Below are 6,000 nucleotides of genomic sequence, written 5' to 3'. Positions count from 1 at the left end.
GACTGGGAATTAAAGGCAATCCAATATCTGTTTGTGATGGCAGAGAAGGATTTGATGCAGGTGACCGAGCTGTTTGACGGCGCATTAGGTGAGAAACTACATTTTGCACACACGTTTGAGAGAGACCAGAATTGTGCAGGTGCCTTGCTACTCTTGTGAGTTCCCTGGAAGATTCCTGCTCTAAATCACTAATCTCAGAGATGATACAGCTGAAGCTGCAATTCATGGCCACCAGTACTAGAGATGGCATCATAGAAATCTTCCTCCTTTCGTTGGGAAAAGCAACGTCCAAATTCACTGGCATGGGCGATCAAGTTGAAAAGCTGCCAATCAAATACTAACATAAAAATTAACCGATCATCAGTCTGAAATCTGGACTTGGCCTCCAGCTAACTTTCTCAACCATCCCAAGCTCCTAAGACCCTTTTTGATTCCTGAGCTGAATCCTGTTTGCATTTGTGAAAATGTTTCCTTTTTTATCAGAGCAAGAACAATAATTACAGTACTTGCAAAGATCTGCGGGGTGTATGAAACTGGGATAAAAATGCAAGGAAGCAGGAAAACCAGCATACTTATTACAATAATGTGTAGGTCCAAATATTCCTAGTGTTTTACCTGGGTGATGGTGGCTGGGTGGGGTGCTTCAGAAATCCATTACACCATTCCAGCCTGTATTCAATTATGTGAATGGCTTGCTCCTTCACAGCACGTTGTGCCAAGAAATCCTGACCCAAGTCTGGTGCCAACATTCAGTCCTTTCTCAGTAAGGAATGAAGCATGGTTGGAAATGCCTCTTCCATCTCAGTAACACCATGCAAAGCCAGGGCTGTCACAGGAACTGGTTTCACTCAGGAAGACGATTGAAGGATTTTTTTGCAACACAGAGAAGAAGAGCCACCTACAAAGTGATTGGATCCCAGTGTAGAAGAACATGGAAGCCATTGCTTCCTCAAAAACAAACATTATTTCAGTCATTTATTTTCACTAACGTTAACTTGCAAGACACATTTATAAAATAGAGAATGAATGAAGTGGGATTAGTTCATTCATGAGAAAAATTCCAGAAGCTGCCAGGACCGTCAGCTCTCAACTAACGTTCAAACTTTTACTGACATTTGTTTTTCCTTCTTCCTGGCCAAGAAGTGATGCAAGAACTGCCAGTCTAGCTGAGGCCTGTCGGCACCATGTCATACTCAATGGGCACCAGTCTGTGTCTGTAAATATAACATAACATTGTTATTAATTTCAAATGGTACTACTTCCTATAATAAAACTCAATTGAGAACTGCAGAGATTTTACAGCTGTAAATATATATTCAGTGCAAATTTATTTTTCCAATTATATTATTAAAGACCATGAATATTAGTAAACATGGGAATAAATCTGGAACCAATCACATTGTAATGTAGTGCAAGCAACACTGAAAAGTACGTTGGGTTGATTCAGGTGTTAAAACAAAGTACTAAATAACTTATTAATGAGGCCCATAAAAATGCCTTTAACCAATGTAGCGTTGCAATAGATTTGAGGTAGGGAGAATTGTAAAAAAATATTTGTGTTGGGTGGAGCAATTTTCAGCCATGACCTGTGTGTTGTTTTTGTTTTTAAGTCTTCAGACTACTAGATGGGAACAATTGCTAAATTGACTGTTGGCCCTCTTGAATAACCAAACCTAGTTCCTTTCTTTATGATCATACCCTAATACCTGTATGAATTGGGTGGAGTTTCCCCCAAAGTCCTGCAGACTAACCAAAGGGACAATTAGAAGCCAGAAAATGCAAATGAAGTAATTTAAGAAAAGGAATTTAGGTTAGGTACCATTTATAATTCCACAACAGCACTAGGGGCTGTGGCATTCCCAAGAAATCACCCTTACCTGCTCCTTCTCCCGCGTCTTTCCACAATGTTTTCATGCTCTGAGAAGCAGGCAAGGGATTTGCCAAACGAATGTGGATGAAGCCTGTGGCCCAAATTTCAGCAGCTCATGGTCTGATGTCCTTTGGCATGAGTTTGTTATGCAGTGCCCATTTCAAAATGGTTTCAGGCAGCCCTCCACATTCTCAGCTATTCAGCATGGTATATGTTTTCATACCGTTTATTACTTTGAGAAAGTAGCCATTTTATAGTTCTTTTCATTTAATTATTTACTGGATGAATGTATAAACATATTTATCAGAAACACACACACAATGCAGGAGGAAGTCAGCAGGTTAGGCAGCATCTACGGAAAGGAATAAACAGTCAATGTTTCAAGCTGAAACCCTTCTTCAGGACTGAGAGGGAAGGGAAGAGATGCCTGAATTAAAAGGTGTGGGGAGGGGTAAGAGGCTAGCTGGAAGGTGAAGTCAGGTGGGTGAGAATTGTCAAGGGCTAGAGAAGAAAGAATCTGATAGGAGAGGAGAGTGGACAATAGGAGAAAGGGACCTGGGGGAAATTATAGGCAGGTGAGAAGAAATAAAAGGTCAGAGTGGGGAATGGGGGGTGGGGGGGGGGAATTTTGTTCACCGGAAGGAGAAATCGACATTCATACCATGAAGTTGGAGGGGACCCGACATAATATAAGGTGTTGCTTCTCCACCCCGAGGATGGCCTCATCTTGGCACAAGAGGAGGCCGTAGATTGACACGTTGGAACGGTAATAGGAATCGGAATTAAAATGTTTGAGCACCAGGAAGTCCCACTTGCAGCGGATAGTGCGGAGATACATATTTATAACTCAGGAGCTGAATGGAACTTGATTAGTTCATTGAAAAAGAAATACTTAATGAGATAAACCTTACATCTCACAGCTCAGCATGGGATATCCTCCGTTTATTTTACAGAACCAGAACATTTAGTCATTCTAACATTATTAATTTTTGAGGTCATTAACTTTGTTAACATTATCGTTTTGAAAATATTGTGTTTCCTTTAACACTTGAAGTGTTAATGGGCCCTGCAGGTATTGGAAATACAGAGTTATTGTGTTCCCTGAATTATTTAATTACAATATACATAGGAATATGCACACAAGGCCATTAGGCGTGAAGTACCTATAAATAGCTTGCTGATTACTGGAGTGTTTCAACATTTATCATTATGTTAGGTTCCTGTCAAATTTAGAATTGTAAAGCAACATTTCCAAATTAGGATCTCTTGTACTCAAAGAGTTAATTATAGATTGCTAATTGGGCGTAGAGGTGGCAAATTCCAAGAGAAATAACAACATAAAACTTGTCAAAAAGCCCCAGGAACACACCTTCAACATACAACAGAGCATTGTACAAAATGCAGTTCGACCACCAGAAGATTTATGGCATGTTGATACGAATGAAGTTAGTAGGCGAACTTAAAATGAAATACAATTTAGAGATCAAAATCAAGCCATCTGCATTAAGAAGACCTGATGTTCTTAAATGTACTGATCATAATATAAATGCTAGACATATACAGAAGGGCTACATTTGACAATGATTTACACAGGAATCGGTTTAATTAGACCCTCTATCTCCATCCACCTTCACCACCAACTTTAACTGAACACTTGTTCTGTGAGTGCTTATGTAGGTGGATAGTCCTGTCAAAATGACTATTGTGTATATGTGTGTTTTCATCATTCAGCATTCAGATTTGTCAAACTGTTTAAAAATGTGCCAGTCAAAAGAACTAATGCCAGATGGAACAGGTTTGCGTCAAACTTTGCTTTGGGCACTGCAATCGCACACGGGCCACGGTTTTATTTTTGATGAAGTCAGTGATGAGGTGTCGCCATGGGGAGTCACAGCCTGTGTTTCCTTATTTCACCATGAGTTTTTTTTTTGTTAAGGAAACCATTTTCCACACCAAAATGTAGTAATCTGGACTAATAACTGAGCACTAGAAGAGTTCCGCATTAACGAAGGCGCAGCCAAAGAGTTAAATATGCTCTGTAGGTGTTAATGTTTATATATATTGTAAGCAAATGTCAAACAGAAATCAGTGAAAAAAAGCTGAACAAACTCAGGTCATTCATCATTGGCCCAACTAAAAACACTGAGGAACCCATTATTGCCAAACAAAGCTAATGTAACAGAGCATGTGAGTTCCTTTTTAGTAAAATCAAAACACTAACAGTTAAAGCTCTGGTGTAAAATTTCTTGTTCAATGTCAAGATACTAAATAACTTGTAAATTTACAGCAAAAAATTATTAGTCATGTTCTCAGAACTTTTCTGGTGTTTTAGTATTTGTTTCTAGGATGTAGAACAATACAGCACAGCACAGGCCCTTTGTGAGCCGACCAGTTAAAATTTGAAGTTCAAAGTAAATTTTTATTATCAAAGTGCATATATGTCACCATATACAACCCTGAGATTCATTTTCTTGTGGGCATACTCAGCAAAACTATAGAACAATAAGTATATCCTACTTTAAGATCAATCTAGGCCTTCCCTCTTATTTCACACTCTATTTTTCTATCACCCTGTGCCTATCTAAGAGTTTCTGAAATACCCCTAATGTATCTGCCTCTAGCACCACCCTGGCAGGGTGTTCCATGCACCTACCATTCTCTGTGTGATGAAATTATCTCTGACACTCTCCCTATGCTTTCCTCCAATCATCTTAAAATGATGCTCCCTTTTTTCTGAACAAGAACAAATGCATGGGAAACCCTCACTAAAGAGATATATATTTCCCCTGCTAAAAAAAACAAATTCTCCCCGGATTCACTTCTGCCTCATCCTCCGTTATAAACATTGAGCACAAATGGCAATAATTAGTTGTACAACACTGAGGCCCAACAATATACAGTGCTGATTGATACTCTTACACTTGCAGTACAACAGCTGAACTTACCCAGTCATTAGAAGTGAAGCAGTGCTTAGATTCTACATAACATCCACCCCCCCGCCCATTGCACAACATCAATCATCATCTAAAATGCTGCTTTGACAATCTTCATTTTTCCTGACAACGCAGAAGGTGGGGAGAAGATAACAGCAGCAGTGATAGGGAATGCCATAGTTAGAGAAGTAGACACGAGATGTTGTGTGGGCACGTGGCCAAGTGGTTAAGGCATTGGACTAGCAACCTAGTTCGAACCCCAGCCAAGGCAGCGTGCTGTGTCCTTGAGCAAGGCACTTAACCACACATTTCTCTGTGACAACACTGGTGCCAAGCTGTCTGGGTCCTAATGCCCTTCCCTTGGACAACATTGGTGTCGTGGAGAGGGGAGACTTGCAGCATGGGCAACTGCTGGTCTTCCATACAACCTTGCCCAGGCTTGCACCCTGGAGAGTGAAGACTTTCCAGGCACAGATCCATGGTCTCGCAAGACTAACAGATGCCTAAAAAAAGACACAAGATTCTGTGGACATGAAAGAGACACCCGGATGGTATGTTGCCTCCCAGGGTCAGGGACATCTTGGATTGAGTCCACAGCATTCTAAAGGGGGAGAGTAAGATGCCAGAAGTATTGGCACCAATGACATAGGTGGAAAGGGGTGGAGATCCAGAAGAGTGAATTTGGGGAGTGAGGTAGAAAACTGAAAAGCAAGACCTCTAGGGTAGTAATCTCTAGATTGCTGCCTGTACCACGCACCAGTGAGGGTACGAATAGGATGCTTTGGCAGATGAATGTCTGGCTGAGGAACTGGTTACAGGGGGCAGGGCTTCAGATTTCTGGATTATTGGGATCTTGTCTAGGGAAGGTATGACCTGTACAAAAGGGGCAGATTACATCTGAACCTGAGGAGGATCAATATCCTTGTGGGCACGTTTGCTAGATCTGTTAGAGAGTATTTAAACTAATTTGGCAGGGGAATGGGAGCCAGAGTGATAGGGCTGAGGATGGGGCGACTGGATGCAATGTGTAGTCAGGCAGTAAGGAAGGTGTTCCCTCACAATGCGCTGGAGGAACTCAGCAGGTCAGTCAGCACCAGTTGAAAAGATTAGTCCACGCTTCGGGCCGAAACCCTTCGTCAGGACTGAAGGAAGAACTTTGGGGAGGGTTTGAAGAATGCTGGTAGTTGAAAAAAACAG

The sequence above is a fragment of the Mobula hypostoma genome, chromosome 15, assembly GCF_963921235.1.
Source record: "Mobula hypostoma chromosome 15, sMobHyp1.1, whole genome shotgun sequence".
Lineage (NCBI taxonomy): Eukaryota > Metazoa > Chordata > Chondrichthyes > Myliobatiformes > Myliobatidae > Mobula > Mobula hypostoma.
The sequence above is the reverse complement of the archived record's forward strand: the minus strand, read 5'-3'. Positions refer to the sequence as shown.